Source organism: Artibeus jamaicensis, unplaced genomic scaffold (genome assembly GCF_021234435.1).
Source record: "Artibeus jamaicensis isolate MK-2021 breed Jamaican fruit bat unplaced genomic scaffold, CSHL_Jam_final contig_1132, whole genome shotgun sequence".
Taxonomy (NCBI): domain Eukaryota; kingdom Metazoa; phylum Chordata; class Mammalia; order Chiroptera; family Phyllostomidae; genus Artibeus; species Artibeus jamaicensis.
In genome coordinates, this window is record NW_026521221.1 from 8,764,228 (window position 1) to 8,787,095 (window position 22,868).

Here is a 22,868-nt window from a genome sequence, read left to right on the forward strand (position 1 = left end):
TATAAAAAACTGTGTATTTATTCTTACATGTTTAAACTTCAGTCACCTTCAAAGTACTCTCCATCTGATGTAGAACATCTATTGAGACATTTTTTCCACTGCTCAAAACAGTTTTTTAAAGATTTTATTTATTTATCTTTAGAGGGGAGGGGAAGAAGAGAGGGAGAGAAATATCAATGTGTGGTTGCCTTTTGTGTGTCCCCTGATGGGAACTGGCCTGCAAGCCAGGCATGTACCCTGACTGGGAATCAAACCGCGATCGTCTACTTTGCAGGCCTGCGCTCAATTCACTGAGCTACACCAGCCAGGTCAAAACAGTTTTTGAACTTGTCAATTTTGCTGCCTTTTTGTGCTTCTGCCATTTTTTGTCCCACTTCTTCCATGTTGGCAAAACGTTTTCCTTTTAAGGACTTTTTTTTTCCATCTGGGGAAACAAAAAAAATAATCTCTCAGAGTAAGATCAGGTGAATAGGGAGGGTGGGGCACAGGGATCATGCCATTTTTGGTCAGAACTGCTGAACACTCAGCATGGTGTGGGCAGGTGTGTTTGTAAATCAGCCATCATGAAATGGGCAAATGTGTTGAATGAATCTTTCCAAAAAATTCACTGAAGCTGAATGCAGCTTCTCACAACAACACCAGCTGGTACACTGATACAGATGGTTTCCTAAAACACTCACCTAGTTGGGGAGGCCTAAACTATGAGGGGCCTGTCATCCAGAAGGTAATTCCAGGATTTTGGGGGGTGGAGTTCCCCCTTGTATTCACCATGTTTTTTTTTCTGGTATGATAATCAGATTTATATTTTTAATATTTAAATATTTGCTCCATTTGAAATGAGGTAGGGCTTTATTTTTCCCTCAGATAGTTAGCCAGTTGTCCCATTACCATTTATTGAATACCCATCCTTTCTCCACTGGTATAAAAAGCCACTTTTACTATGTATTATATTCTAGTGGGGATTCTTTTAAAATTCCATTTTGTTCCCTTGATCTATTTGTATTCTTGTGCCAGAACCATGGTTTCAGAAGTTTTCAAATAAACATAAAAGTATATACCATACAATTTCACTGCTTTTTATTCTTAGACAGGATTAGTTCTTTCCATTTCTTTCTTAGACTGCCCTGGTTATTTTGGTCATCACTCTTCCCCCAAATGCCATGCACTTCCCTGCTTTTGCTCATGCCTGCTCCTCTTTTTAAAATATATTAAAATATCTCATCTTACTAGTTCCTGCCATTCAAGATGTTCAACAAGAGTCAATTAAAATGAGACTTCCTCCTTGAAGTTGTCACCCTTAGATTCTGGTAGTATCTGTTACACCCTTGTGACACTTTCTGGGTATTAACTAAAATTACTGCTCTTTGGGTAAATGACTTACCTATTTTATTATATTAAGTGATCCTTGAAGGCAGACTAGGCCTCATCCATCTTTGAATAGCCCCTGTCCCCTAGCACAGTGACATTTCATTCATTCGGTAAGCATTTAGGAAACTACCATCTGCAACACAGTGGGCTTGAATGCTGTGGGGAATATAGAATAACTTAAGATATGATCCCTGCCCTCAGAAAGTTTACAGTCTTATTGAGAAAACAGGCTTCAGGCACATAAAATGATTGACAATGCCAAGCATTCCAGTGTTAAATGATTAATAACTACAGTAAGTACTTCAGGAATCCACAGGAATAACACACCATCCATAGACTGCATTGAATGAATTTAAGGGATGTCATTTCAGACAGAGGGAAAGGCAAAAGCAAAGATTTCAGGACACAGATGTACAAGCCGTTTTCAAGGGGTTAGTTGGCGCCAGCCCAGAGTGAAGTTAAGAGGATGGAGTCAGAGTGTCCACCTCTCCAAGTGTTCCGGGAGTCCCGACTCTCACATTCCATCTCTGAGCTGCCCAGACTCCTAGGGGACACGAAAGCTAAACAGTTTCTCTGGCAAAGTGGCCTGAGGAGCATCCTTGATACTTAGCTGAGTCCAGCAGATACAGGCACATCGTCACTCCCATTTCAGAAGCAAGGAAAGGAAATGGGTCCTTTCACTTTAGATAACTTTGGAAGCCATGAAGATTTTTAACCTGAGCGCAGGAGGCAGGGTATCCTGAGTTATAAAAACAGCATTTACGCATTCAACAAACATTACTTACTGTATGCCGGGAGTATGCTAGGTACTGGGTAATTGAACTGTGTGTGTATGTGTGTGAGAGAGAAAATGCATATATATATGATAGAGTTTTGCACAATGTCTTTACCTCACTTGATATATCTCCTTTTCTGCAGACCAGATTTCAAGCAAATCTAATGTCTCTTTAAAAGGTTCCTTCTCTTCTAGAGGTTCTGATAACATGTGGCCGTGTTATCTTGCTGCCTATGCCATAGTTGCTTGGACGCTACTGTCTTTTTGTTTTCAGACCCTGGGCTTGGGGCCACGGTACTTCATCTTTGCTACTCTCTCAGGAGCCTGCCTGTGGGCCATTTTATAGATCTGTTCTTGTTGCAGATGGTAGAAGTGTTCTAATTTTAACATTTAAGCCACTTGCTTATAGGAAAATAGCCCTAGGAGCACATTACTGTTTTTTCCTTATGTATTCGGTTGGCCAAAAAGTCTGTTTAATTTTTTCTGTAATATGAAATATTTTTCATTTTCACATTTTGAGTACATTGGCTTTCTCCAGCTGTTGGCTTCTAGTCCAGCTAAACATCTTCCAATGCATAAAGACAGCCCTACAGCAAGGAATTATTTGACCAAAATGTCAGTGGAACCAAGAAACTTCACAAACCACTTTTGACATGTTTGATCAGTTACAGCACCTTCTCTGTACACTGTACAAATCTTTTTTCATTTCTTTTGCATTTTTACCTTTCTTGAAATAATAAAGCATAATATACCAAAAATGATGCATATTTTCTTTCATCTGCAATATTAAAATGGCTGCACAAAAATTCACCAATTTTGATTTTTTAAAAAGACTCATGCTGATATGACGGCTGTCACAATACAATCTGACAAAATTGTTTCAAATGAAGTTAAAGACTACTAAGCACTATGAGAGCCATCATATAGAAAAAACTAAGTGAACTTTATAGACAAAACTACGTATGTGCATACTTATTGAACTTTACTAAGTCTGTGCATGTCCAGAAACTCCCTTGTGGTGAAAGGAAGAGGATGTGCCTCCTACTCTTTGGGAACAGAGGTGAAGCTTGGGGTTGTTCTGCCTGGCTTCTCAAAGTGTGCACTTTGGTATTGCCTACAGCTGGTTACAAATGTGTACTTTCAGACCCCACCCAAGTGTACTGAATCAAAATCTGCGTATTAAAAACATCACCAGGCAACAGGTGCATGTGAAGAAGATTCAAAGCCAAGAGGTCTGGGGTAGAGCTTAAGATGCTGCTGGGCCGAGGACCACATTTTAGTAATAAGATTCTGGAGTAAGTGATAGATTCCACCTTGATGAAGGAATTAAGACTGTTTTTCCCAAGGCCCACTTAACTGTGCTTTTGCTTTGGCTGTGAAATGTGCATTGTTCCCTGATCGACAGTGCTGTTACGTGTCTGTCTGACTGGCTGGAGGAAGAAGCCGCGTTGGACTCTGACATATCCACTTACGGCACGGCCAGGTCAGGCGACCCTGATGGCTTTCTGTCGTGTCAGTTAAATAGCCTTGGGTTTCTTATCTTTCAAGAGGCAGCGATAATTTTCCACCTGCCAACATCACAGGAATGTTGTTAGAATAAAATGAAGTATTAGGCTCGAAGAGAACTTTGGAAAAAGAAATACTAAGTAAATATCAATTGGTATTATTACTATTGTACTACATTCTCTGTTGTTTCTGTACCAAGAAAGACATCTTCACAGAGTTTTTCATGTTGCCAATGAAAATCTCTTCTGCTCTTAATTCTTTTTTTATATCATTTTTTAAACTTTAATTATTGTTCAAGTACAGTTTTCTGTCTTATACTCCCATCCCAACCCACCCCCCTTAGTGCTCCCTACCTCCCTCCCATTCCACCCCCCACCTTAGTTTTTGTCCATCTGTCCTTTATACTTGTTCCTGTGAATCCTTCCACTTTCCTCCTGAAATTCTCTCCCTTCTCCCCTCTGGTCCCTGTCAGCCTGTTCTGTATTTCAGTGTCTTTGGTTATGTTTTGCTTGCTTGTTTGTTATGTTGTTTAGGTTCCTGTTAAAGGTGAGATCATATGGTATTTGTCTTTCACCACCTGGCTTATTTCACTCAGCATAATGCTTTCCAGTTCCATCCATGCCATTGCAAAGGGTAGTAGCTCCTTCTTTCTCTCTGCTGCGTAGAATTCCATTGTGTAAATGTACCATAGTTTTTCTATCCATTCATTTACTGATGGGCACCTAGGTTGCTTCCAACGCTTGACTATTGTAAATTGTGCTGCTATGAACATTGGCATGCATAGGTTCTTTTGGATTGGTGTTTCAGGGTTCTTAGGATATAATTCCAGCAGTGGAATTGCTGGGTCAAAAGGCATATTCATTTTTAGTTTTCTTAGAAAATTCCATAGTGTTTTCCATAATGGTTGTACCAATCTCCTATCCCACCAACAGCGAACTATGGTCTCATTTTCCCCACAACCTCTCCAACATTTGTTGTTTGTTGCTTTGTTTATGATGGCCATTCTGACCGGTGTAAAGTGGTATCTCATTGTGGTTTTAATTTGCATCTCTCTGATAGCTAGTGATATTGAGCATCTTTTCATATGTCTCTGGATCCTCTGTATGTCCTCCTTGGAGAAGTGTCTGTTCAAGTCCTTTGCCCATTTTTTAACTTGGTTGCTTGTCTTCTTAGAGTGGTGTCATATGAGTACTATGTATATTTTGGAGATTAAACGAGGTATCGTTGGCAAATATGTTTTCCCAAATAGTTGGTTCTCTTTTTGTCTTAATACTGTTTTCTTTAGCTGTGCAGAAGCTTTTTATTTTGATGAGCTCCCATTTGTTTATTCTTTCCTTTATGTTCCTTGCTCTAGGGGACATATTAGTAAAACTGTTCCTGCGTGAAATATCTGAGATTTTCCTGCCAAAGTTCTCCTCTAGAACTTTAATAGTGTCACAGCTTATATTTAAGTTTTTTATCCACCTTGAATTTATTTTGGTGTATGATGTAAGTTGGTGTTCAAGTTTCATTTTTTTGCACGTAGCTGTCCAGTTCTCCCAACACCATTTGTTGAAGAGGCTATCTTTACTCCATTTTATGTTACTGCCCCCTTTGTCAAATATTAGTTTCCCATAGAGACTTGGGTTTATTTTGGGGCTCTCTGTTCTGTTCCATTGCTCTATGTGCCTGTTTTTATGCCAGTACCAGGCTGTTTTGATTACAGTGGCCTTGTAATATAGTTTGGTATTGGGTATTGTGATCCTTCCTATTTTGTTCTTTTTTCTCAAAATTGCAGCTGCTATTCGGGGCTATTTCTGGTTCCATATAAATTTTTGAAGTGTTTGTTCTACGTCTGTGAAATATGCCATTGGTCCTTTAATAGGTATTGCATTGAATCTGTAAATTGCTTTGGGTAGTATGGACATTTTGATTATGTTAATTCTTCCAATCCATGAACAAGGTATATGTTTCCATTTGTTTATGTCTTCCTTGATTTCTTTCTTCAATGTTGTGTAGTTTGCTGTATACAGGTCTTTTACCTCCTTAGTTAGGTTTATTCCCAGATATTTTATTTTTCTTTTTGCTATATCAAATGGGATTTTTTCCTTGATTTCAGCGTCTGCTGTTTCATTGTTAGTATACAAAAATGCCTTTGATTTCTGGATATTGACTTTGTATCCTGCTGTTTTGCCAAATTCATTTATTATGTCAAGCAGTTTTTGGGTAGAGTCTATAGGATTTTCCATGTACACTGCAAACAATGACAGTTTCGTTTCCTCCTTTCTGATTTGGATGCCTTTTATTTTCTTTTCTTGTCCGATCACTATGGCTAAAACTTCCAATACCATATTGAATGGAAGTGGTGAAAGTGGACAACCTTGTCTTGTTCCTGATCTTAGTGGAAAGGATTTTAGTTTTTGCCCATTGAGTATGATGTTGGCTGTAGGTCTCTCATATATGGCCTTTATTATATTGAGGAATGCTCCCTCTATTTCCACTTTGCTGTTTTTATCATGAATGGGTGTTGTACCTTATCAAAAGCTTTTTCCGTGTCTATTGATATGATCATGTGATTTTTGTCCTTGCTTTTGTTTATGTGATGTATTACATTTACTGATTTCTGAATATTGAACCATCCTTGCATCCCTGGGATGAATCCCGCTTGGTCATGGTGTATGATCTTTTTAATGTATTGTTGGATGCGATTTGCCAATATTTTGTTGAGGATTTTAGTGTCTATGTTCATCAGCGATATTGGCATGAAGTTTTCTTTCTTTGTTGTGTCTTTATCTGGTTTTAGAATTAGGATGATGCTGGCTTCCTAAAAAGAGTTTGGTAGTCTTCCATCATTTTGGATTTTTTGGAATAGTCTGTGAAGGATAGGAGTTAGCTCTTTCTTACATCCTTTGTAGAATTCTCCTGTGAAACCATCTGGTCCAGGGCTTTTGTGTGATGGGAGTTTTTGATTACTGCTTCAATTTCATCTGCTGTTATTGGTCTGTTCAGGTTTTCTGCTTCTTCATTGAGTTTTGGAAGATTATATTTTTCCAGAAATTTGTCCATTTCCCCTAGGTTTTCAAATTTCTTGGCATACAGTTCTTCATAGTAATTTCTTACAATTCCTTCTATTTCTGTCAGTCGTAATCTTTCCTCTTTCATTTCTGATTGTATTGATTTGTGTCCTCTCTCTTCTTTTCTTGATGAGCCTACTTAATGACTTGTCGATTTTGTTTATCTTTTTAAAAAACCAGCTCCTGGATTCATTGATCCTTACAATTGTGCTTTTAGTCTCTATGTCATTTAATTCTGCTCTGATCTTGGTTATTTCCTTCCTTCTACTTGCCCTGGGATGTCTTTGTTATTCGAGTTCTTGTAGGTGTAGGGTTAGGTTGTTTATTTGAAATGTTTCTATCTTCTTTAGATAGGCCTCTATTGCTATGAACTTCCCTCTCAGGAATGCCTTTGCTGTGTCCCATAAGTTTTGGGTTGTTGTGAGTTCACTTTCATTCGTTTCCAGAAATTTTTTGATTTCTTCCCTCATTTCATTCTTGACACATTCGTTGTTTAATAGCATGCCATTTAGTCTCCACGATTTTGGGTGTTTTGAGTTTTTTCCTTTGGGGTTGGTTTCCAATTTCAGTCTCTTGTGGTCGGAGAAAATGCTTGGTATGATTTCAATATTCTTGAATTTGTTGAGGCTCGTTTTGTGTCCTATCATGTGGTCTATCTTTGAAAATATTCCATATGCACTTGAAAAAAATGTGTATTTAGCTTCTTTGGGATGAAGGGCTCTATATATGTCAGTTAAGTCCATTTCATCTAGGGCATTGTTTAATGCCACAATATCTTTGTTGATATTTTGTTTGGAAAATCTGTCCATTTTTGACAGTGGGGTGTTAAAATCCCCTACTATAATTGTGTTGCTGTCAGTATCTTTCTTGAAGTCCTCTAAGATTTTCTTTATATATTTGGATGCTCCTATGTCGGGTGCATATATATTTACGATGTTAATGTCTTCCTGGTGAATTCTTCCCTTGAGTATAATGAAGTGACCTTCTGGGTCTCTCTTTATGGCCCTTTTTTTTAAGTCTGTTTTGTCTGATATAAGAATTGCTACCCCACCTTTTTTTTCCTTGTCCGTTTGCTTGGAAAATTTGTTTCCAGCCTTTCACTTTTAGTCTGTGATGGTCTTTTGTACTGAGGTGGGTCTCTTATAGGCAGCATATGTGTGGGTCATGCTTTCTTATTCATTCAGCTATTCTATGTCTTTTCATTGGAGCATTTAATCCATTTACGTTTAAGGTTATTATTGATAGGTACTTATTCATTGCCATTTTTGTACCTGTGTTCCTCTCTGTCTCTCTCTTTTCCTTCCTTTCCTTAAAGCAGTCCTTTTAGTATTTCTTGTAGAGCTGGTTCGATGGAGGCATATTCTTTTAGACTTCTTTTGTGTTGGAAGCTCTTTATTTGGCCTTCTATCTTGATTGAGAGCCTTGCTGGGTAAAGTAGCCTTGGTTGTAGGCCTCTGGTTCTTATTACTTGGAATATTTCTTGCTATTCTCTTCTTGCTTGGAGTGTTTCCATTGAGAAGTCAGTAGGCAACCTTATTGGGGCTCCCTTGTCTGTTACTTCCTTTTTGTCCTTGCTGCCTTTAAGATTCTCTCTTTGTCTTGGAATTTTGCCATCTTAATGGTGATGTGTCTTGAAGCGGGCCTCTTTGGGTTCCTCTTGATTGGGACTCTGTGGTTCCTGGATTTGTGTGATTATTTCTCTCATTAAATTAGGGAAGTTTTCCATCATTACTTTTTGAAATAGGTTTTCTATGCTGTTAATTCTTAATAAAAATATTTTTCTAGAAATGTAACTTATTAAAAATAAGTAATATATGCATATGTCAGAAAAAAACAGTACAAAAGGACTATAGAGTGAAAATTAAATCTTTCTATCCTCCATCTCCTTCCTCTGTTTTGAGGCAAACATTGTGATCAATTTCTTGTATATACTCCTAGAAAATTCCATGCAAATATAAGCATGTAGCTATATATTTATTCTTTTAAAAATGTCAGCACACATATTATTTTGTATTTTTTCCTGTTCAGATAATGTATCTTGGAGACATTTCAAATCATGCATGTAGTTGGGTCTTGTTTTGTTTTTCTAATCAGACTATCTCTGCCTTTTATTTAGGGTTATTTAGACCACTTGTATTTAGTGTAATTACTGATGTAGTTATGACAATCATTTTGCTATTTGTTTTCTCTTTATGTCATCTGTTCTTTGTTCCCTTTTTTAATATCTTTCTGCCTTTTGAGTATTCTTAATGATTTCATTTTATCTTTGTTCTTTTATTAGCTATCTGTTAGAGTTTAAAGTATACGTTTCTAACATATCACAGTCTACCTTGAAGTAATAATCTACTACTTCCCACATAAATTAAGATTCACTAGAATATTTTTGTTTCTCTTTTCTCAGTCTTTGTACTATCAAGTCATATATTTTATGTCTATAATATTCATTTATACAGTAAATTATCTTTTAAAGACTTTAATAAAAAATCTTACATATTTACCAGTGGTGGTTCCCAGTTCTCACACTCTTTATTTCTTTGTGTAGATCCGTATTTCCATGTGGCGTCATTTTCCTTTTGACTGTTAGTATATTCTCTTTCAGTACATAGCTTGGACACTACAAAACTGGAGACCATATTTGATTTATATCTCAAAAGCCACATAGTATGAAGTCTGGGGTAAGCAAGTGACTTAGATTGGTTTGTGATATACTCTATGGACCCTAGCAGAGCTGATTTTAACTTAACATCATCTCCCAAGCCAAGCTTTATCAACATTAATTTGATGTTTTTTTATATGTGAAATCTCATTAAGATCATATAATATGTGATTATTTTACCTCGTGCATACTTACCCATTTAAAACTCATAGCTCTTGAGGGAGATGGACATAAAAAGATAATTACTTCACAGTGTGGCAAGTACTATAATAAATATTTTAGTCAGGCATTTAAAAAAACTTGAAGAAGGAGGTAGGCCTTTTTTGTTGGGGCTGGGAGAGGAAATTGTCAAAATCTAGTCCACAACATGATTGCTTTATTCAAGATTGAATAGGATTTAAGCCTGTAGTTATTTTCTAAGGGCAGGAAAGACATTTCTTATGACTTGAAAGTGGTGCTTCACATAAATAGATTTAACTACATAGCTTGGGAGTTTCCAAAAAGGTCAGAGACTTCTCAAAGCATCATATAAAAATCCTTCACTAATCTTAACTTGGAGCTCCCTCCTAGGTTTCATTCTAGGTACCATTTAGTCATAATAAAATAGGTGTATGAATCATTTGAGTGAGACTGTCTACTTAGCACGTTAACTTGATGTGTGATCATTATGGAGGGAGCTGGGTTCACTGAAAACCTCTTTGCTCTCTGCAGGAAAGGCAGAGTTGATGGCTTCTCATTTTTCAAAAGTGAGGCAAAGGAGCATGAGCTATTTATAAACTCACTCCCGGGCAAAGACCGAGCACAATAGAAGCCTGAAGTCAAATGGCGACCAGATGTGCCTAGGCACCCCTCAGTGTGTATGTAGAAGATGGAAAAGGCAGAGCCCCTGGGGACTTGTTTTCCTTGCTTTTCTGTCTAGAACTGGGGGATTAGTCCTTTATCAGTCATTTCATTGCTCAACTCTTGCCTCTGTAGTCAGGCAATTAGATAAAACACAAGTTGTGTTCTGGGGACACGTGTGAATCAATACAGCTGCCATGCAGTTCATCTAGTAATTCTGTTAGGATGAGAAGAGATCTGACAGAAGTGGAAACCCTTAATTACTTTTTTCCCCTTTACTATTTTTCCCATATTAAAATAACCCATTCTTGTTTGTGGTGGTTTTGTGATTTAAAATTCAAATATGTAGTGGTGTCTTGCTGGTATTGTTTTTCCTTGTCTCTCACAGCAGAGATTTTAAGAAAATGGAAGCAACTTCCTCCTTCATAAATGTCTGGAAACATTCCCAGTTTAGAGATTTGATTTCAGGGTTTGGAAAATGTTCTCATGACCTACTTGCTTAAGCGGGCTTTCTGAGAATGTACTCTGTTCTAGGTACTGAACTAAGTACCTGACTTATTTACCCTTCACAACAACCTTGTAAAGTGGGTTATTGTCCTCTCTCCTGTACTCACATGAAAACTGGGGCTCAGAGAGGCTAGGTAACTTGTCCACAGCCACACTGCTAAGAGGTAGAGCTTAGACCAGAGCCCAGATCTCCTGCCTCTAAAGCCCTTGCTTGATCTTTCCACTACTCCCTGCTGACTGCTATGTGAGCTAATTCATAACTCAAACACATAACTCCTATATGTTTGCCTCTACTATTTGAAGCAGGATACGAACTAGCTGACAATTGGAAAAATTTGGACTGTTAAGCTTTGCATTTACTATAGGAAAGGACCCAGAGTCATGAATAAGGAATGCGTGTCTTCAAGCCTCCTTTGATGCGTCTCTCTGAGATATAGTGGACATCACCTATTTGTAGTTTTGTACCTGAAGCAAACGCTTGTCTACAGGTGCAGTCAGGGTGCTTTGTTCTGAATTCCCCAAGTAGCTCTAATTGACCCAACCATGCTCTGAGACTCAAGACTCACACTTCATAGAAAATGGATGCTTCATTTCATCTATTCTGACCCGGGGCCAGGTGGTGAAGTGGATTTTAAAAGCCGTGAAATATAAGTAGAGATGCCCAGGAAAGAGTCAGAGGTCTGTGTGCTAACCCTTCCAGCCCGTGTGCGTCCTTCCCAGCGCAACTCAGCATTTCCCAGAACCTCTCTTTCCGAGCAGGTCCTTTTTCATCTGGGAAGTACCCTACAGTGCCCAGTTTCATGTTGAGGAGGGAAAGAATGAAGGCAGGACCTTTGGGTCAAATCCAGAAAAATCTTAATATATGGTTTTTGATTAAATGAAACCCTACGTTGTTTTCTAGGTTTATCCTAAATTCCACCAGCTTTAATTTCAAGTATTTATTTTTCAGTGAAGATGAACTTCATCTGCTCAGTATCTTCCACATAGAAACATTTATACACCAGAGAGAATTAATCTCTTAGGCATTTATCAGCTCTATTAGGATTTTTAGAGGCTTATTAACTATGCTTCATTGAAAATCAGTCCCAATTCCTGAGTGACTGTCCAGGTTTTGTTGGTACATTTCTTGGGTGTCACCAGCAGGTAATTGTTGAGCTAAGTGCTTACCACTGTCAGGTCTCTTTTCCATCATTTTATTATTGTTTTTTGTCTTTTGCCTGTACTTTATTCAAGGGCAATTGGCCGAGACTGGAGTGATGCTTTGTTTATTTGGTCGAAGTGAGTTGATGTGAGGGGCTGAGGTGCAAGAGTGCCGCAAGACCAGTGTGGGTGGATATTATAAGATTCCAACATGCAGTTCTCTTCTGCAAACTTGTCTTTAGGGTTGGAGGAGGGAGTATGACTCTGGGGAAGAAGGCCCCTGCCAGTAGAATGCAGCAGATATGCTGTTCAGATCAGCACAAAAGTAATCTCTTTACCTAGACCTTGGACGCTGAGAATGCTATGGGCTTCGGCTGGGCTAGCTGAGCCCAACTATGAAACCGGAACTGTCTTGGGGGCTCAGCTGCTTTGCTTCTCCAGCATTAGGATTGGTCTCTAGAGACCTTTTCAGACTAAACAATATTAAAAACAGGAAATTTGCTCCTAGCAGCATGGTCGCAGGAAAACTTTTTCCACTTAGGCAGGAATGAGATTTAAAAACAGAAACTTCATCCTCCAGGCTTGCTTTCTTCTCATATAAAAGTGTTAGCAACTCAAACAACTTGAAGCAGCTTCATTCTATGTGACTGCCTTTCAGAGTGCTGCCTGATGGGACCCATTATAAAAGCAGTTAAAGAGCCCTCCTTAGCACGTTCAAAAATAGGAAAACAGTGCCATGTGGAGGATACCGACCTGGTGATGTTACTATTGGATGAAGATCAAATATGCAGAATTAATGCAGGCAGAATTTAGGGGAGACATAGGGAACTGCCATCATTTAATTTTATTTAGCACACATTTACTGTGCATATTCTGGAATCAGCCCATAGATGATGTATTCTTTCATTCAGTCAGTGTTACCTGAGTGTGTATTATATGTTGTGTGTGTCTTCCATGTCCCAGCTGCAGCCTTAGATATGTGATATTCCTTCCTCTTTAGTACCACAGGGACATACTTGTTCAGGTTTGCTTGTGGTAGCTCAGGGCATCCCTGGACCTAAGGCCCCAAGTCCTGGGACTGCTGCTCTTTGGCATGATATGAGGCTGAGGTTAATGAGGGTGGATATGGGGCATTTTGGAAGCAGGGACTGGGGACAAACAAGAAGGTAAAGGCTAGAGAAGAAATGCTCTTCTTTCCTTCCTTCCCCATGTTAATGTCACTCTGCCTAAGTAGACCAGTGTTGAGGAAGGCTTCTGAAGCCCTCAGTGAAAAACATGGCCCAAGCCCTCTCTGTTCCTCCAGCTCAAGTTCACAATCTCTCCTCTGGCTCAATCGATGCTGTGAACAAGCTTCATCAGTAGAAGAAACTATGTGGTCAAAGGATTCTTTAGCAGATATGTGTCATTATTTTTGCTAGAGAGAAAATGGAACTACTTTTTAAACATTTATTAAAATATACATACAGAAAAGTACACATAAGTGTACAGCTCAAATTTTCTATCCACTTGAATTTTTACAAGCTGAGCATGCCCATGTAACCAGCATCCAAATCAAAAAACAGAACATTGCTAACACCTCAGAAGCCCCACATGTGCTGTTAAAATATATTTTAAAGCTCTTTCCTGAGGTGTTTTTCCAGTGCATGCTCTGAAGTGCTGAGAGGTAAGCTGCTTGTGAATAGGTCTCTCAGCTCAGATTAAGAATGATACTCATTATGCTGCTTTTCCACTAGACTCAGAGAGTTTTGTAAAAATGATGGAGAATAGCCTCTGCCTTTCTTCAGACCATATTAAACACTGGACAAATGTTTAATCTACAAAATATATAAAGAACACATATGACTCCACATCAGGAAGACAAGCCACCAAATTAAAAAAATGGACAAAGGACTGGAATAGACACTTCTCCAAGGAAGACATACAGGTGCCCCATAGACATATGAAAAGATGCTCAACATCATTAGCCATCAGGGAGATGCAAATTAAAACCACGATGAAATATCACCTCACACCTGCCAAAAATGGCCATCATTGATAAATCAATAAACAAGTGCTGGTAAGGATGTGGAGAAAAGAGAACCCTAGTGCACTGTTGGTGGCAATGCAAAATGACTGGTGCAGCCACTGTGGAAAACAGTGTGGAAACTCCTCAAAAAATTAAAAATGGAACTGCCTTTTGACCCAGTAATTCCACTTCTGGGAATATATCCTAAGAATCTTGAAACACCAGTTCAAAAGAATATATGCTCCCTTATGTTCACAGCAGTGTTATTTATAAGAGCTAAAATCTGGAAACAGCCTAAGTGCTCATCAGTAGATGAGTGAATAAAAAACTGTGGTACATCTACACAGTGGAATACTATGCAGTAGAAAAAAGGAATTATTTTGTGACAGCATGGATAGAACTAGAGTCTATTATGCTAAGTGAAGTAAGCCAGTCAATGAAAGACAAATACAATATGATCTCAGTTATAAGTGGAATCTAATGAACAAAACGCACTGATGATCAAAACAGAACCAGAGGCATGGAATCATGGAACAGACTGACAGCTGTGAGAGGGGTGCAGGTAGATGGGGACTGGTTGAAAGAGGGTGAAGGGAGTAGTCAAAGAACATACTCGTATACATATGACCCATGGACATGGACAACAGCGAAGGGATTGGGAATGGGGGACAGGATGGGTGGAGGGGGCAAAGGGGTAAAATTGGGATAACTGTAATAACATAGACAATAAAGTATAAAATAGAGTAGATCAGTGAGGTTAGTATGTTTGCTGTTTATCACCCCTTCTCAGTTTTTTTTTTCTTTTTAAAAATTTTATTTCTATTCTTCAGTTATTTCTCAGTTTTGGTACTGTTTGTGTTGAGTACATGCCACACTTAATAGTTGTTGGTAGGATTGTATTACAGCCCAGCACTGTGAGTTACTTTTCACCTGCAGGAAAAGCAACTGGAGCTTCCTAGAAGCCATGTCTATGCTTTGGGGTAGCTCCACACTTGATCACATGGCCCACATAGGAGTGGGAGATGCCTATGTAAAGGGGAGTCAACAAGAAGAAAGACTGTAGAGTTAAAATTTTGTAAACCGGAATTAAAAAAAAAATCATCCATGATGCACTATTGCTTTCAATTAAGACTGTGGACTGTAGAGCCATACTGCCTGGGTTTAAGTCTCAATTCTTTTTCTTTTGAAACTTCAAAAACCTTTTATTACCAAACTTCAGCAGGTTTAACTTTGAACCCAGCTAACAGCAAAACAGCATCTTAACAGGCTCTAGGATGGAGGTGCAGACCTAAGGATCATCTCTTAACCAAAGAATTAAAATATATATATATCTCTGCGTGAGGTTTTTTTTTCAAAGCAAAATTCTCCAGTATTGCAGAAGATACTCCAAAGTTATTTCAGTCCATATAAAACAGCATTTGGCACTATGCTGCCTTAAAAACCAAACTGAGGATACACTTGGGAGAAAAGTAAACTATTTCCTCTTTAAAAAAGTTTCCCTTTCTCCTTCCTGTTCAACTTCTATTGCTTATTCCTAGAAACATTCACAGACCAGTATAAACAAGATCCAGCTCGCTTCTTTGGCCTCTGCCTGTCTGAATGCTCTCCAAGGATTGTCCTTTCAGAATTTTCATCTCTGGACTTCCCACCAAGATCAAGGTGTAGATAGATACACTTTACCTCTTTGCATAACCAAAAGGACAACAACAAATTTAAAAACAAAAAACAACCAAAACTGCCAGAAAATCCAACTGTATGGAAGTCTGACAACCAAGGCTTTAAAGAAGAAACATTTATCCAGACTGGTATGAGGGGTCCAGGGGGGGCAGCCAAGGTGGAAAGCATGCATGGCAAGGTGGCAGCTGGAGGACCAGTAGGCAAGGTGGTGGCTGGCAGACCAGGCGGTCCCACATTTACATGCGGATAAACTGGGAGGAACAACTAGGAAGCGAGACAGACCACACAACTCAAGGTTCCAGTGTGGGGAAATAAAGCCTCAAAAGCTCTGACTGTAAAAACCTATGGGAGTTGAGGCAGCAGTGGGGGAGACTCCCAGCCTCACAGGAGAGTTCATTGGAGAGACCCACAGGGTCCTAGAACATACATAAGCTCATACACTGGGAATCAACACCCAAAGGGCCCAATTTGCTTGTATCAGGGAAGTGGGGAGAAGTGACTGAAAGCAGGGTGAGACAAGCAAGTGGCATTGTTCTCTCACTGACCTCTCCCCATATGCAGCACCACAATACAGCAAAGTGTGTTGCCCTGCCCTGGAGAATACCTAAGGCTCTGCCCCTTACAACATAACAGGTGCACAACAAAGAAATATGGCTCAAATGAAAGAACAGATCAAAGCTCCAAAAATAGAACTAAGTGATGAAGGAATAGCCAACCTATCAGATGCAGAGTTCAAAACACTGTAATCAGAATGCTCACAGAAATGATTGAGTATGGTTGCAAAATAAAGGAAAAAGAAAAGGCTATGCAAAGTGAAATAAAGTATACAGGGAACTAACAGTGAAGGGAAGGAAACTGCAACTCAACTCAAGGGTTTGGAACAATAGGGAGAAATAAACATTTGACCAGAACAGAATGCAGAAACAAGAATTCAAAAAAATGAACAGAGGCTTAGGAAAACAGCTTTACATGTTCCAACATCTAAATCATAGGGGTGCCAGGAGGACAAGAGGGAAGCCAAGAAATTGAAAACTCATTTTGAAAAAATAATGAAGGAAAACTTTCCCAATCTGGTGAAGGAAATAGACATAGAAGTCCAGGAAGCTCATAGAATTCCAAAGAAGTTGGATTCAAGGAGGAACACACCAAGACACATCATAATTAAGTTATCCAAGATTAAAGAGAAGGAGAGAATCTTAAAAGCATCAAGAGAGGAGACAGTTCCTTACAAAGGAGTTCCCATCAGACTGTCAGCTGATTTCTCAAAAGAAACCTTATGGACAAAGTGCTGGGAAGAAGTATTGCAAGTCATGAAAAGCAGGAACCTACATCCAAGATTACTCTATCCAGCAAAACTGTCATTTAGAATAGAAGGGCAGATAAAGTGCTTCCCAGATAAGGTCATGTTAAAGGAATTCATCATCACCAAGCCCTTATTATATGAAATGTTGAAGGGACTTATCTGAGAAAAAAAAGATTAAAACTATGAACAGTAAAATGACAACAACCTCACAACCATCAACAACTTAACCTAAATCAAAACAAAACCAAAAATGGACTAAGCAAACAACTAGAACAGAAACAGAATCACAGAAATGGAGGTCACATGAAGGGTTATCAGTGTGGAGGGTTTGGGGTGAAAACAAAATAGACAGGGGGAGGTTAAGAATAGTATAGGAAATGGGGAAGCCAAAAAACTTATATGTATGATGCATGGACATGAAGGGGGTGGGGGGAATGCTGGTTGGGGCAGTGCAGGGCAGAAGGGAATAAAGAGAAGAGAAAATGGGACAACTCTAATAGCATAATCAATAAAAAAAATATTTTTAAAAATAATTTTCACCTCTGCTACAATCAGGAAATTTAGCTCTAATTTCTGGGAACTGGCAAAAAAAAAAAAAAATCCTATTTTTTCAAGGATGAATCTGGCCCAGACTGGAACCCCAGTATGTGCAAAGGGAGCCTTTGTAAATATAAACACCCAGCACCTTACAACCTAAAGTGTGACCTACAGATAAAAACGAGTAGCAGAGACTTATATACTAAAAAAGGTGCCAATCTCCCCAATTTTAACCATAAGCAAACAGAGGGGAGGAGAGTTGAGTATTTGACCTCCTCTCCCTTCTAAGAACTTTGACACACATTCTAGGCCAAAGCCACATTGCAAAGACAGACATGTGGTCACAGGGTACAGTCTTTGCTGGACAAAGCTGCTGCTCCTGGGCAGTCTGGCTCATGGCCACTTTACCGAAACCTCCCCGATATGCAGAGTGCTTAAGAATCACTAGGGAAATTATTTTTTCAATTTGACTTTGTCACTGAGAAACTCTAGAAACTGCCTGGAGACCACCACACCTCCTCAGTTCAGGCTCACAGATCATTCCAGTTGATGGGCTCCTTGCCAGACTTCTGCAGCAGCTCGTTTGTTTTAGAGAAATGGCTGAATCCAAAGAACCCTTATACACGGACAGCAGGAAGGGGTGGGCAGTCTGCAGCATGTGGTGGCCCTTCCCATCTGCGGTGCTGCCCTTCTTCTGAGCATAAGAACCCCAGCACGAGAAGATGAGACCATCCGAGTTCTGATTTAGCCAGGACACAACTGCATCTGTAAACTGCTCCCAACCTTTCTCCTTATTAGAATTGTCCTGATGCGCCCGGGTGGTGAGCATACAGTTGAGTAAGAGAACACCTTGCTTGGCCCACCCAGATAAATCTCCATGACCAGGATGAACAAAACTATCTGTGTCTGCAGACAGCTCTTTATAAAAGTTTCTCAAACTGGGTGGAGCTGGAATAGGTCTTTGAGCACGGAAGCAGAGGCCATGAGCTTGACTGGGCCCCTGGTATGGATCCTGTTGCAGGATGACAACCTTCATGTCTCTTATGTCACACACTTGAGTCCACATGAAAACTTGGTGTGGGGGAGGATAAACAGTGTGATATCTTTTTTCTTCTGCAACAAATCTCATTAGCTTTATAAAGTATGGTTTTCAGAACTGTCTGCTGAGGGGTTTGTTCCAACTTTCACGGAAACCCACTGGCACATTGTGAGCCGCCAGGGCTACAGCCTTGGTCTTCTGGATGCGGACCAACTGCTTGGGTGCTCAGTGGTGATGAGGGCCGGGTGCCTGGCTCCTCTTGCTTCCACTTGGGCCTTTTTGGCTGGGCTACCTGGTGCATCCCAGCTCTCCTCAGCTATGGCCGCCACACCAGTCCCTGGGTCACCCAGGTCGCCTGGCTCAGGGCTGTGGACACATCACTTCTTGGCAGGACTCGAGGATTAGAAGGAGTAGAGCATCTTCCGGCTGATCATCCCGAAGCTGAGAGAAAGTGAACACCTGCCTCCAGAGTCACCAGCGGGGCTGGCGCAGACTCTGGCAGTCTGCCTGAGTCCCAGTTCTGACATTTACCAACTGTATGACTCTGATCGCTCTCTGATTCAGTTGCCTCATCTATAAAATGAACATGATAATTGTATTATCTGCTTCATGGGTTATTGTGATAAGTAAATGATTAATGCAGGTAAAGTGCTTTGAACATTACCTGGTACATTTCAGTAGTGAACAAATTATTGTTCTTGTTACTTTAACATCTGTCATTCATGACACCAGACTGGCAACTATCTAAACCTCTTTTTTTTTTTAACTAAATGAAAGTTATTATGGGGTTGAGATTAAATATAGCATTTCTTCTAGAGAAAATGTCTTTACAGCCAACTTTGTTTGCACATGTTAATTTTATAAAATGAGGGTACCCACAACATGGGAAACAAAATCTCACAGTAAGTCTTTTAAAGCTTAGTTTTTGCCTGATTCGGACCCTGGCTCATGGGGTCCACAACATTGTGGATGAGATACAAGACAAATTTACATGGACTACTGAGTCCTGTGGAGGAAAAAGGATGGTACAGCCACTCTCTCAAGGGGAGAGTGCCTTGACGCTTGCCTTGAAAAGCTTTTATTGCTTTTCTGGGCACATTACATGATGTTCCTCATTTACTATGCACAGGTTCGCTTTAGGTGGTTACCTTTTACAGAAAACAAAGGAGAGGATGCCGCTAATCATATCACAGAAGAAGGATATTTGCACATGCAAAGGGAAAAGTGGTTGAACTGATTATACTCATCCTTAGAAGGTTTAGCATGGATTTTAGGAAGTTACTTTAAAGATATGCAATAAACGTTTTCTGCCTCAATTCAGGGTGAGGGAGTTTTAGCAAAAGCAAGACTCAAAGCAGCGTAGGTACAATGCAGGCCTGATACCCCACAGGACAACCTATCCGTGGGCATGGGTCCTGTGCATCAAACCTCACTTTCCACTGGCCTTTCAAGTGGAAGCTGGGCCCATGCCATGCAGAACAGTGTCCTATATTCGTCTCCTAGAAAAATCTTTCTAGAGAAAGGTAGAACACTTTTTATCAGTTTCGCTCTGCAGAGGTGGTCAGTTTTCCTTATAACAGTGACTCAAAGTGAGGTCTCCAGATCAGCAGCATCAGTAGTCACTGGGAACTTGTTAGAAATGCAGATTCTTGGGCTGTACCTCAGGCCTGCTGAATGAAAACTTCTGAGGGTGGAGCCTTTCAAACTGTTTTTGACAGCCCTCCAAGTGAGTATGATGCTAAAATCTGAGAACTACTGCTCTACAAATTTTCTACTCGTAGACAGGTGGGACATAGTCATAATCACTATGAAGTTGAGAAACAGCTGTTTTTAAATGAACTAACTTCTTAATAGTGTAGTATTCTCTAGCTTACAAAGTGCTTTCGCATGTATTATTGTAGTCACATGTATTTGTCACTAAAGTGTTGTGGTAGGTACCATTATTTCTAAGTTTGGAAGTGCTGATAACTGTCATTATCTAATAAGTTGTACAGCTAGCACTTTGTCATTTGGAGTATTCTGAGTCCAGATCCTGGCCTTTCTTGTAGCACCTTGTAGCCTTACTATCCTCAGGTGGTAGGAGGGCTCTTTCCCAGACGGCCACCTGAGTAACAGACCCTGTGATGAGGACTTGTGTGAAAATAAGTTATTAGGAAAGAAGTGGTAAGTGAGGTGGGGAAGTGAGGCCAGCAAGGGAAGGCTGCCACGCAGCTCCACAGAGCTGCTTTGAAGATGGAGTGTAGAGTTTTCCTTGTCAAGAATTTCCTGATCAGGGTCTTGCTGCACCAATCAGTCATTGGTTAAAGCTGCCTCCCAGGACACCTGGCACTGAAATGGAGTTCCAGTATCCTGAGGGCAGTCCTCCAAAAGAGAGACACAGTTGCTGGCTTTGGGGAGTGAAAGTACACCAGCTGCCTGGTGTGCATGAAAATGATAAAGGAACCTAAGTGTATGTGGGCAGAACACTAACCACACCTGCTGCACCATCAGTGGTGATCCACAGCAGAAGACTACAGTAGGGAACTAAAGAGTTGTGAAATATATGCTGCTGCCAGTGTGGGATGTGGCAAAACCCCACTGTGTGTCCTGTCCCGAAAACTTTCTGGAAGAGTCCTGCCCCTCATGAGTTTCTGGTTATGTCCTATGCTCAGTAAACACTCAGTCTCCTATATCCTCCATGCCTACGATGCGGGCATTAAGAATTGATATTCATAATGATGACGCATGACTTAAAAATCCTTAGACACAAAGGAAAAACGTACAAAACAATTTGAAGTTTTAATTTAAATGAAGTTGACAGTGGTTTTTAGCTAACCGATTAATAAGATTTTTTTTTAAAGAGAACCTCATTTTGTGATTATTTAGGTAAGTGGCTTAACCATTACTGTGTAATAATCATTCATGCTGCTCATTGAATAATCATCACCTCATCTTCTGCAGTGTGATAGAACTTCACTTCCTGGCCCTGTAGTGCAAGGTGGGCCATGTGATTAGTTCTGTCTCGTGCGTCTGAGCATTCTGTCACATGGTATGATGCTCCAGAGCCCTCTTTCCTTCTGGCACCATGATCAGCGCTATTGGAGAGAGGTGGTTCTGTGAGTTGAGTCCTAGAGGAGCTACAGCATCACAACTCCCTACTGACCCATGTATGTAACATGAGCCATAAGTAAACTTTTGTTGTTTTAAGCTACTGTGCTGTGGGGGATTACTATAGTAACCTAAACAGCCTGCCCTGACTGATAGACTATTGAACGTGAAGCTTATTGAATGACTTTAACTTTGGTACAGCATCAGTCATTATAGGAAAATAGGTGAGAGTGGTCTGCACATGTACTGTCACTATTTTCAATGACAAATGGTTTTAATGTATTTCTAAGGATTAGAATGCCTTTTACATGTGCAAGACTCTCTTCAGTCTTGCTTTGTTCCCTTTTCCTTTTGGAACCCACAAACCCACTTCTATTTTTTAAAAAGTTGGCTCTAAAAAGGACTTTTGTCCTACAGCAGGGGTGAGCAAACTATGGCCTGTGGGCCAATCTGGCTACCACCTGTTTTAGTAAAGTTTTATTGGAATGTAGCCATGCCCCTTTGTGTATGTAATATGTATGGATGCTTTTGTACTTCAAAGGCAGAGCTGAGTAGTTGTAACAGAGACCACATGGCCCACAAAGCCTAATATATTTGCTCTCTGGCCCATAATAGAAAAAAATTGCTAATCTCAGTCCTGTAGGGTCCTTAATTCTTAGGAATGTAAATATTCCCATGTGATTTGCCTCAACTGTTGCAGACACCCTAGCTCCCACAGACACACTAGCTCCTGGAAGTTTTACCTGGTGGAATGGAGGCCTCTTGGATCTCCAGTGTACCCTTATTTATGAGTCACTATCCTCAAGGCAGTGACACAACTCATGCCTCTTAGATTCTGCCTATGATAAAGCAAAGATTTTCTCAACCCTGATAATCAAACCATCTTCCATATTGCCACTCCATTGCCTTTGTCCAGACCAACAGCTGGACAAACTGCTAACAAGTCCACTTCTTGTGTGACTGCTGCTCAGCGATTCTGCTTTGTGTTTGTTGCTGTTGACAGTTGAACTTGCCATGGTGATAGGGATTTTTCAGGAGGCATGGAAGACAGATGATTAGGTTATCTCACATGTAGGGTCATGAATGTAAGGCTGTGTGGGTAAAAAAGGAAACTGGAAACCGTCGGCAGGCACCCAGCCAGGCCACGTGACCCCAGAGCATTGTTCATTACTGCTCAGAATCCAGCAGGAGCTATAGGAGGCCAACGCAGCTCTGTTTTCCATTCCGAGCTCCCCAAGAGAGTTGATCGTGTCAGCTAATCTTTTTCCTTTTGGCATACTCTTATTAGCACTCTTATTTGGGTCATATAATGGCTGACAGTCTCTCTTATGCCCATTGAAACATGGAGAATGTGCTTGCTTTTGCTTGGAGTTCA

At 40.1% G+C, this 22,868-nt stretch overlaps 1 protein-coding gene and 1 pseudogene across 3 annotated transcripts in view; one reads left to right on the forward strand and one right to left on the reverse strand.

Moving 5' to 3' along the window:
* STARD9 (StAR related lipid transfer domain containing 9) overlaps positions 1–22,868 on the forward strand; it is a 115,554-nt gene that overhangs the window by 18,848 nt on the left and 73,838 nt on the right. The window lies entirely within an intron of this gene.
* On the reverse strand, positions 17,898–18,840 carry LOC119061220 (uracil-DNA glycosylase-like; annotated as a pseudogene).